Here is an 11377-nt window from a genome sequence, read left to right as displayed (position 1 = left end):
CTTAGGGCCTGTCGGCGGGGACAGCCTGACTCCTCCTGCGGGTCAGACAGGCCGAGGGGGCGAGGAAGTCCCTGGTCTTGGTCGCTCTTCCCACCCAGGGCCCTGTCCTTTGGGATTTGACCTTCCCGGCATGTTGAGAGCTGCTCCTAAGTTGCTCGCACCCTCCGTCAGCATGAGAACGCTGCCAAGGCCGAGCTTGAGTTCTAAATCCTCCACGTCGATGAGGCTTACTTAGTCAGCTAGCCGCGTCACCTCTGAATCCAGGCTTCTCCATTCACTCAGCGGAGGCAGATGATCTGGGCTTCCAGTCGGTAGGAGAGGGTAAAGAGAGGTAAGGGCGGGGCCCAGGACAGGGCTCCCCCCTGGGCTGCCCTGCTGCCTGCCTGGCCAGGTTTCCACCTCCGGGTGGGGGTGCAGGGTGGACAAGAAGGAAGAAAGTCATGGCCCGCCCGGCCCGCCGTTGTGGCTCAGTGGCTGAGCGTTGACCTATGGCCCAGGAGGTCAGGGCTCGATTCCCGGTGGGGGCACAGGCCCAGGTTGCGGGCTCGATCTCCAGTGCGGGGTGTGCAGGAGGCGGCCGATCCATGATTCTGTCTCATCATGGATGTTTCTATCTCTCCCTCCCTCTCCCTTCCTCTCTGAAATCAATTTAAAATAAATAAATAAAAGTATAAGTCATGGCCCAGTGGAATTAGGCTTGCTGTCAGCTTATCTGCTGCCTCACCCCCTGCCCTCCTTACACCCAGAGGTCGGAGCTGGGGGTTCTTGTGTGTAGCTACAGGTCTGACTGTCCTGCCGTACCCCAGTCACAGCCCCTTCCCCCAGAGAATGAGCCCGTTTCCTCCTCTCAGAACCCACAGCTCTCCCCTCCTACCTACCTACGCCACATGCCTGGGGCCATTCTTTCCTCCCACTGTGTACCAGGCCTGAGGCACAGTTCTGGGGTCAATGAATGAACCAGATACCAGCCTGCCCTTCCAGAGAGAAGACACACACGCACCATCACCTACAATGCCAGGGCCAGATGGATGTCCCAAGAAGAGGAGGTGGCAAGTGACCGGGACGGAGCCTAAGAGAGGGACCATTCGTTGGGGATTGGAAGAATCCTTGGGAGCTTCAGGAAGGAGTGGCATTGGAGCCGGGACTGAAAATGTGGGGCGGGAAGAAAATAGAAAGTTCCGTTCAATCCATGGGGACGCAAAGGCGTGAGCAACGTTGTGGTGGTTGGTGGGAAACGTGAGGCGGGGAGAGGAGGTGGCAGGGGGGACCGGCCGAACCTCAAGGTGGTCCTGCTTACGGCCTTCACCCTGCTAGACCATCAGGTCCCGGGGCCTCGGGCCCTGTTCTGCTCACCTCTGAACCCCCACAAGCCCGCTACCCCCGGCAGAGCATCTAGCACACATCTAGGCTGTTAAATACATGTATGCTGGCCCGGCTGGTGTGGCTCAGTGGTTGGGCATCAGCCTACGAACCAGCAAGTCACGGTTCCATTCCCGGTCAAGGGCACATGCCCAGGTTGCAGGCTCGCTCCCCAGTGTGGGGCGTGCAGGAGGCAGCCGATCGATGGTTCTCTCTCATCATGGATGTTTCTCTCGCTCTCCCTCTCCCTTCCTCTCTGAAGTCAATTTTTTAAAAAAACTTATATATAAATAAATAAAGGAATCATCAGCTTTTGGCTTAGGGCAGGGCCTGGCTGCCTTCCTTGCTGGATATGTGGCCGGGACCTGTGCCTACGACCCTTCCTGGGGCAAGATGTTCATTTCAGTGTCAAAGGAAAATAGAGGAAAGACCCGTATGTGGTTTCAGCACTTCACAGTTTACGAGGCCTTTTCAGGTCTAGCTGCTCATTTAAGCCCCCGGGGACCCCCCCGAGTTAGGAAGGTCAGGCGATCTATTGAGGAACCTGCGTTTGGGTAAGAGTGCGTGCAGAGTTGGGAATCCAGGTTCCAGGTTTCTAGACCATAGGTTGCCAGGTGCCCGTGGGCCAGGGGACGGACTCACCTGGGAGCTGCCTGCAGAGGCTGCTCCGGAAGGATTGCACAGGGAAAACATTCACCCCGCAGAAATTAGCTCCAACCTCCCCCTTCACCTCCCCCTGGCCCCCGGGAGTCTGGAGTTACCCTTCCTCCTCTTCCCTCCCCAGGTGCTGTGGCTCCCTTCTCCTTCCTCCACTGAAATGTATCTATCGCCCCCCCACTAGGAAGCAGCTACTTAATCTGATCATATAAATCCCGGAGTAATCATCTGGTAAACTCCTCCCGGCTGGTGACTAAGGGAGAGAGTCCCTCCTCTCCGGCCTCACCCTTTCTTTATCCCCCCCAACCCCTGCCCAGCAACTCGGCCTCCCTGCTAGGCGTGTTGCTCCCCTGCTCAAGAATCTGCCATGGCTCCCCAGTTCCTTGACTCGCATTCAGGACCTACCCATATCCCTTGTGGCCTCGGCTGCCTCTCATTTCCCTTCACACACAACGTTCATTTCAGTGCGAGAAGCGCCCTGCTGCGCCTCGCCCATTTCCTCCTCAGCGGTTCTCAACCTGTGGGTCTCGACCCCTTTGGCGGTCGAACGACCCTTTCACAGGGGTCGCCTAAGACCATCCTGCACATCAGATATTGACATGACGATTCATCACAGTAGCAACATGACAGTGATGAAGTAGCCACGAAAATAATTTTATGGCTGGGTCACAACATGAGGCACTGTATTGAAAGGGCCAGAAGGTTGAGAACCGCTGTGCTAGATCCTCCCTAGCCCGCAAAGCCCTGATCCAATGCCGTTTCCAGGAACCTCTCCCTGATCTACCGAAGCCAGGGTGACCTCTGCCCCCCAGTAGCCTCTGTCTCCTGACCTTGACACCGACACTGTGGGTTATCGTGGTGTCTATCAAGCCACAGCCTGGCCCAACAAGGAGAGCTCAGCCTCGGGGGGCCGGCCGCCACCTGGCAGCTCGGGGATGGTTGTGCTTTCCGAGTGCACCTGGCTGGGAGGAGGAGTGAACAGCTGGAAGCAGGCTGCCTGAGCCCAGAGAGCTCAGAACAGAGGCTGACGGTTCTAGTCCTGGGAGTCAGGGCCCTGGGGTTGGGATTCATCCGGGAAGCAGCTCCGGACACAGACAGGAGCACTGGACGGGGAGTCCAGAGCCTGGGTGCTCGGCCCAGTTCTTGAGTGAAAGCACTTCAGTGACCAATCCGCGACGTGCACGCGGGGCCTCCTCAGGGCCGTTTGCCCTTGACCTCTAGCCTGGGCCGCCTCTCCTCGACGACCAGGGTGTTGACCTGGAGATCAAAGGCTGCCGGGGCCCTGGCCTCCGATTCTGCGGTGTCAGCGGACCGGGCTGGTGCGGAGGGTGGCGCGGGGGATGGCGAGTTGGAGGCAGCAGACTTTTAAACCTTCTGCAAATATTTGTGGAACGCTCTACCGCCACGAGGCCAGGGCAGCCCGTGTGCCGGCAGGCGGCCCGGGCAGAAAAGCCCTGCCTTGAACCTCCTCGCCGCCCTGCCTCCTCCCCGCCCCGCCATGTGGGGCTGCAGGTGCCTCCAGTCCTTTCCCCACAAAGTAGGGGAGGAAGGAAGAAATCAGAGCTACCTGGAACTGCACGGCAGGGCCTGGAGTAGAATGAGGAAGCGATGGGCTCCCTCCTGTCCCTGCCCACCCCAACTCTCCCTCCTCCCTGCTCCCCCCCCCCCGCCCCCACCCCCAGACCTGGGAAGACAGAGCAGCTTTCATTTGTTTGCTCCCGTTGGTACTGTTTTGCAGTGTTCATGGCGCCAGGCATGGGGACGCCTCCGAGGATGAAGCCAATTAGGCCCTGCCCTCAAGGACTTCCTGGTTATAGGGACTACGGGCCAGGCAGCGCCTATACCCGCCTCCCCCTCACCCCCAGTACAGTGCAGACCGGAGGGGCGCCCAGGTTCCCCAGAGAACGGACGGCTGAGCAGGAGTCAGCCAGATTAGAGGGGGCAGCAGGCCTTTTCATTCATTTATTCACCCACCCATTCATTCAGCACATGTTTCCCGGAGCACTGTGCCGATCACGGAGTAAAAGACTCTCCTCATGTCGCCCTGGCCGGGGAGCTCAGCTGGTTAGAGCTCAGTCCCCATACGCCAAGGTTCCAGGTTCGATCCCCGGGCAGGGCACATACAAGAAGCAACGAATGAATGCATCAATAAGTAGAACAACACATCGTCGAGGTTTCTCCCCCGCCCCCTCTCTAATCTATAAATAAAAAATTTTAAATATAGAAATAAAATAAAACTGCCTCCGTGGAACTTAGAGTATTGGGGGTGGGGAGCATGCCCAGGTTGAGATTGGGCTGTGGGGGCCAGATAAAGAATCGGAGCTTGGGGGTATGGGGTGCAGGAGGCGTCTAGAAGGATCTTTGAGCCGAGAGGAGAGGCTATCCCGGGATCCCTGCGCTGGGGGCGCCCCAGGAACCGGTCGGGAAACAGGGATGGTGACAGGTCTTCTTCCTTCTCGGCCTCCCCCTGGGGCCTCCTATTGAACAAGGCTGGTCATTTGGGGGGAAATGTAATCCCTGGCTCTTTCCCAAGGCCCCCGTGAGAATTCCGAGGGAAATAATGGCTGGGAAGGTGACGGGCCCACACCTGTGCCGGGTTGTTAATACTATTACGTGTTGTTTCTGAAGACACAACAGAAGCGGAGAAACCGAGCCCCCCCGGGCTCCTCCCAGGGGCCCCTTCCTCCTCCTGCCGCAGTCCACCTGGCTTTGTGAGGACACAAATCCTCTCCCCGCCCTGCTGCTTCCCACAGCCGAGCCCCCTCATTAAGTCCCTTCCCTTCCCAGGTATCCTGGTCTAATCCCTAAGCCCTTTCTCACCCGTCTCCAGTTGTCTCCTGGGGTCAAATCCCTCTAGAATGAGGTGGCCCAGTTACCTGTGAGCTCAGAGGCCGGGGGCAGGGAGCTGGGACTTGCAAACTCCCCCAGGGGACTGGGGGGCTGGGTGGGAACGGGCGGAGGGACGAGAAGCACAGATTGGTAATTGCAAAATAGGCATAGGATGTAAAGCACAGCCTAGCACAGCGATGGCGAACCTTTTGAGCTCGGCGTGTCCGCATTTTGAAAAACCCTAACTTCACTCTGGTGCCGTGTCACATAGAGAAATTTTTTGATCTTTGCAACCATAGTTAAAAAAAAGATTTATATTTTTGATATTTATTTTATATATTTAAATGCCATTTAACAAAGAAAAATCAACCAAAAAAATGAGTTCGCGTGTCACCTCTGACACGCGTGTCATAGGTTCGCCATCACTGGCCTAGGAAATACAGTCAATAGTATTTCTTTTCTTTCTTTCTTTCTTTCTTTTTTTTTTTACAGTCAATAGTACTGTAATGATTATGCATGGTGTCAGGTGGGCACTGGAAATATCACTGGGTGGCGGGGGGGGGGGGACACTTTGTAAAGTCTAACCACTATGCTGTATACCTGAAACCCATGCAAATTAATGTTGACCGTAAACTGTCATTGAACCAAAAAAAATTTAAAGAACTCCCCCAGAGGGTTAGGGAGGGGAGGGAAGGGAGGGGCAGGGGGAGGGGCTGGAGCCCTGCCCCAACTCTGATACCTCCCTCCAGAAGAGTGGGGTCCTTTCTACCCCAACTCCCTGCATTCAAGATAGAATCCAGATTTATTCTTTTAAAATATACTTGTATTGATTTCAGAGAGAGGAAGGGAGAGGGAGAGAAAGATAGAAAACGTCCATGATGAGAGAGAATCATGGATCAGCTGCCTCCTGCACGCCCTCCACTGAGGATCAAGTCCGCAACCGGGGCATGCACCCTGACGGGGAATCAAACCGGTACCCCCTGGTTCCTAGCTGGATGCTCAACCACTGAGCCACGCCGGCCGGGCTAAGATTTCTCTAAGACAATTTGTCCTAGGTCCTGGGGCTCATGCCCACAGTGAAGGGAGGTCAGGAACCCCCAAGGTTCTGTAATATAGCCCCTAGCCTAGCCCCGCCCAGCCCCCTCCTGTTGTCACGGGGCCTCCCTCATGTCTCCGTACAAACAGCAGAAACCAACGCTATCGCCCCGTGTGGCCCCTTCCCCAGGACTAGCCTGCCACCTGGTGGCCACTGAACTGCATGGCCCCTGGCAGCTCAGGAGGCCAAGGTTCAAGCTCAGGGCTGGCGGGCCGGCAGCAGGTATCTGCTGGCCATTTCCCTGCCCTCTTCCTCCTGCCAGCACCACTGGCCGAGGGCTCCCGGAATGCCTTGTCCGTTCAGCACAGCTGGGTACCACGCTGGAGAGCCCATCTCATGCCCGGGGAGCCCATGGCCCCCTCACACCCCCTGTTCCTGGCATTGAGTCTAAAATATTTCGTCGCCCCTACCCAGTTCCCATTTGGGGCGACACACCCCCTGCCTCGCGCTTTCATTAACAGCTTCATTTCTTTCTAGGTCCTCCTATGGGAGAGAGGGGAGCAGTGGGGACCTCCAAACGGTCCACGACCTGGCCCAGAGCCTGGACTCCAAGACAGGAGCCACTCAGAGCCACAGCATGTCTACGGAAAGGGCCCCCCCCCCCGCCTAAATCCTTGAGTCTCCCACTTCACAGGTGGGCACAGGCCAGGCAGAGGGAGCTGGCTGGCCCCCTGCCCCCTGCCAGCTCCCCGCCCAGCCTCAGAAGCGAAGCAAGCTAGAACCCACCCGCAGGCCTGGCTCCTCTGGCTGAGCATCCTGTCTGTCCGTCTGGGAACCTGGGGACCTGGGGGTCAGCACCAGGCCCGGGGCCCCCCTCTTCTCCAGCTGGGATCCCTTCCTTCCCCCGGGGGTCCTCCAGGCTCCCCGGCCTCAGATGCTCTGCTCCCAAGCAGGGCCTTGCCCGGCACTCATCTCCCTGCAGCCAAGCTCAGGTGCCTTGCGGGCCCCGTTCCTGAGCCTACACTCCCTCCAGCGGCGACTTCTGGCTCCTCCGCCAGGCCCTACCCCACCCCACCCTACCCCACCCCACCCCACCCCACCCCACCCCAAGCAGAAGGCCGGGGCTGGGCTACACCCTCCCACATGGAGACTACATTCTCAAGAACATGTCTCTTCCAGGGTAACCCAGGGTTGCCCTGCAGGGGGTAACCACAGGGTAAGAGCTCTGGTTACTCGCCAAGTTCACAAGGGCTCCCAGCTGCCACTGATGGGGGCTAGGATGTGTATGTTTGTGGGGAAACAGAAGCAAATTCTAGGTCCGCGGGAACAGAGGTTGGGGAGGATCTTCGTCTGTTTGGTGTGTGCGTGTGTGCACGTGTGTGTGCGTGTGCGTGTGTGTGCGTGTGTGTGTGTGTGTGTGTGTGTGTGCGTGTTGTGGGGGGGGACAGTGAGGACCCCCTGCCTGGGTGGGAGGTAGGGGACAAGTGATGGGAGTAGGCAGATGGGGAAGCCACAGACTGGCTAATTACAGGGTATGTCCTGGCAGCCTTGTCTTTGGGGCTGACAGATGGGCTGGGACATTCACAGAGTCGGAGAAGCAAGGCTCTCCATGGACCCCAAGGAGCCTCCAACACTTGAGGAGTGATTTCATAACGAATGTGAGGACCTCACACAAAGAATAAAGGATGACATAGGCCCCCAGCCGGCTTGGCTCAGTGGCTAGAGCGTCAGCCTGCGGACGGGAGGGTCCCAAGTTCGATTCCAGTCAAGGGCACATGTCCAGGTTGCAGGCTCGGTCCCCGGTGGGGGGCGTGCAGGAGGCAGCTGATCAATGAGTCTCTCTCATCATTGATGTTTCTTTTTTTTTAATTAAATCTTTACTGTTCAGATTATTACAGTTGTTCCTCTTTTCCCCCCCATAGCTCCCCTCCACCCGGTTCCCACCCCACCCTCATTGATGCTTCTAGCTCTCTCTCCCTTCCTCTCTGAAATAAATAAAAAACTATATATTTTTTAAAAGGTCATTAGAATTTGGATAGGAATTGTGTTGAATCTGTACGTTGCTTGGGTAGTACTGCCGTTTTCACAAAACTAAATCTATCAGTTCATGAACACTAGAAAGACTGAAATTTAGTATATACCTATATTGCCCAAAAGCAGTCAAAATGACTGCATTGTGAAAGAATAATATCGGAGCACTCTTCACTTATGTTCCTTAGCTTTTCCAATAACTCACTTCTATTCGACATTTCTTTCATGAATTTAGGGCGCAAAAGAAATAAAACAAACAACTTATTAGAACAAGTATCACTGCATAAAGATTTGAATAACAAGTACTAGTTTAGCTTATTGAGCAACTGCAACTTATCAAGTATCGACAATTTATCATGTACTTGTATGTTATCATGTGACGGTAATCGAAAAAAAATGAAAACTGTTATTTAAATACAGAGCCGAACTGGTCATATAAGACATTTACTCAATTCAATAATAAGAGTCATTTGATTATTTAAAATTTCCCAAGCAGCCGAAACCGGTTTGGCTCAGTGGATACAGCGTCGGCCTGCGGACTGAAGGGTCCCAGGTTCGATTCCGGTCAAGGGCATGTACCTGGGTTGCGGGCACATCCCCGGTGGGGGATGTGCAGGAGGCGGCTGGTCGGTGTTTCTCTCTCATCGATGTTTCTGACTCTCTATCTCTCTCCCTTCCTCTCTGGAAAAAATCAATAAAATATATTAAAAAAAAAATTTCCCAAGCAGTCAAAATGACTGCTTTTGGGCAATATAGGTATAACACACATATATATACCGGAAATGAAGGAGGAGGAGGTAACTACAATTATTAATAAACGCATTTATATGTTGTACAAAAAGTCACAAAATTCTAAGACATTGTGTCCTTATATACATAATTGTTTTTCTAATTGAAATTAAAAAGCAGTCAAAATGACTTCCTTGGGCAATCTAGTGTTAAGAGGGATGTCTTTCCACTTATTTGGGTCTTCTTTCATTTATTTCAGCAATGTTCTGTAGTTCTCAGTGCACAAGTCTTTCACCTCCTTGTTTCAATCTCTTCCCAGGTATTTAATTCTTTGGGATATTACTGTAAATGGAATTGCTGTCTGAATTTCCTTTTGGATTGTTTATTGCTGGTGTATACGACACAACAGATTTTTTGTGCGTTAGTCTTATAAGTCCTGGTGGTTTTGAGCTTACAGAGCGTGTCTTATTTTGAAACTTGCTTTTTTTTGTGTGCTCAACCTTGCTACAATATCCATGGTGAGAAAGACAGATACCATATGATTTCCACTTACATGTGGAATCCAAGAAAACAAAATAAATGAACAAACTAAACCGAAATAAACTCAGAGATACAGAGAGCAAATTGATGTTTTCCAGATGGGAGGGAGGTGGGGGGATGGGCGGAAAAGTTGAAAGATGAAGAAGCACAAATTGCCGGTTATAAAAATAGTCACGCGCCCTGGCCGGGTGGCTCAGTTGATTAGAGCATCGTCCCATGCACCAAAAGGTTGCGGGTTTTGACGGACAGTTTTTCATTTTATTGTTAACGAACTTTTTCAACCTTTTCCTTTACAATCTGCTTTCCTGGATTAAGGAATCTCTCCTGGCCTTAAAGGAATCAAGATATTCTCCTATGTTTCTTTCTAAAAATGTTTAAAGTATGACGTTTCCTATTTAGGTCTCCAAGCCACGTGAACTTGATATCTTGTGTGTGAAATGCAGTAGGGGTCCCATGTCATGTCTTCTCTTATGGTTAACCCATTTTCTTGGCACAATTTAGTTATTTATTTAGTTATTTTTAAAAATGTATTTTATTGAGTTTTTACAGAGAGGAAGGGAGAGGGATAGTTAGAAACATCGATGAGAGACAAACATCGATCAGCTGCCTCCTGCACACTCCCCACTGGGGATGTGCCGCAACCAAGGTATATGCCCTTGGCCGGAATCGAACCTGGGACCTTTGAGTCCGCAGGCTGACGCTCTATCCACTGAGCCAAACTGGTCAGGGCTGTTGGCACAATTTATCCAATAGTCCATCATACTTCCTTCTCTCCCCTCCTCCCAATGTGTTGCTGCCTCTGACACATCCATGTTTATGCGTGTGAGTCTGGTTCTGGTTTCTGTTTGATGCTCCATTTGTCTATTTTTTTAAAAAAATATTTTTAATTGATTTCAGAGAGGAAGAGAGAGCAAGAGGGAGATAGAAACATCAATGATGAGAGAGAACTATCGATCAGCTGCCTCCTGCACGCCCCACACTGGGGATGGAGCCCGCAACCCGGGCATGTGCCCCAACCGGGAATCAAACCCTGACCTCCTGGTTCACAGGTCGACACTCAACCACTGAGCCACGCCTGCTGGAATCTGTCTTGGGGCTAATATCATAATATCAAACTGTCTTTTGTTGTTGTTAATCCTCACCCGAAGATATTTTTCCCATTGATGTTCAGGCAGAGTGGGAGGAGGTGGGAGAGAGAGAAACATCGATGTAAGAGACACATTGCTTGCCCCAGAGCTAGGAACCCAGCTTGCAACCAAGATACGTGCCCTTGACAGGATTCCAACCCGGGACCCTTCAGTCCACGGGCCGACGCTCCAACCCCTGAGCCAAACCAGCCAGGGCAATAATATCAGGCTGTCTTATTCTCTCCATCTTCTTCTTCTTCTGGAGCATCTTGAGGATTCAGCATCGGTGGTTATACCGGAGTTCACCGTGAAATCCCTTCGCTCTTCCTGTACGTTTGATGCTTTTCCTAATGTACTGTTAGGGAAAGACTGCCATGGCTCAGCTTTGCCCTCTATCACCGTTCACGTTTTAAGAGGCTCTCAGACTGCGCCCGCTCTCAGCAGCTGCAGCCCTTGGAGGGAAGGACGCGCCTGAGGACGGGCGGTGGGGCGTTCACATTCAGCGCAGGCATCAGAAGTCACTTGTGGGGGGAGAGACAGTGCTGGTCTTACGTCGTGCCCACTTCACAGCCGAGGAAAGCGACGCCCCTGAGGCCCCAGCCTCTCCACCCCACGGAGGCGCTCCGTCCGGTCAGCATCCCCAGCCCCTCTCTCCGCCACCCCAGGACCCTGGCCTCAGGCTCCCCCGCCTGCCTCCCATGTCAGTCTCTGGTTCTCCGCCTCCCGGATTTGGTCTGGGGGGGAGGTAGAGGCCCAGGGAAGAGAGGGCTACCATTTTTTAAAAAAAATTTTAATATATATTTTATTGATTTTTTACAGAGAGGAAAGGAGAGAGATAGTCAGAAACATCGATGAGAGAGAGACATCGATCAGCTGCCTCCTGCACATCTCCTACTGGGGATGTGCCCGCAACCCAGGTACATGCCCTTGACCGGAATCGAACCCGGGACCTTTCAGTCCGCAGGCCGACGCTCTATTCACTGAGCCAAACCGGTTTCGGCAGAGAGGACTACCGTTTGACCGAGGCCACACGGGACCATCAGGCCACTCCAGCCTCCAGGATCCTAGA

The 11377-nt window shown here is 53.4% G+C and overlaps 1 long non-coding RNA gene across 1 annotated transcript; it reads right to left on the bottom strand.

The window, feature by feature from the left end:
- Positions 1-150: 150 nt before the first annotated feature.
- On the bottom strand, positions 151-2300 carry LOC132221725 (uncharacterized). Its single transcript, XR_009450060.1, has 3 exons — positions 2121-2300; positions 1001-1144; positions 151-301 (listed from the first exon to the last, which is right to left on the bottom strand). It is a non-coding gene; the product is annotated as an uncharacterized LOC132221725 (long non-coding RNA).
- Between the last annotated feature and the right edge of the window lie 9077 nt (positions 2301-11377).

This window comes from Myotis daubentonii, chromosome 19, assembly GCF_963259705.1.
Source record: "Myotis daubentonii chromosome 19, mMyoDau2.1, whole genome shotgun sequence".
NCBI lineage: Eukaryota > Metazoa > Chordata > Mammalia > Chiroptera > Vespertilionidae > Myotis > Myotis daubentonii.
The sequence above is the reverse complement of the archived record's forward strand: the minus strand, read 5'-3'. Positions and strand labels throughout refer to the sequence as shown.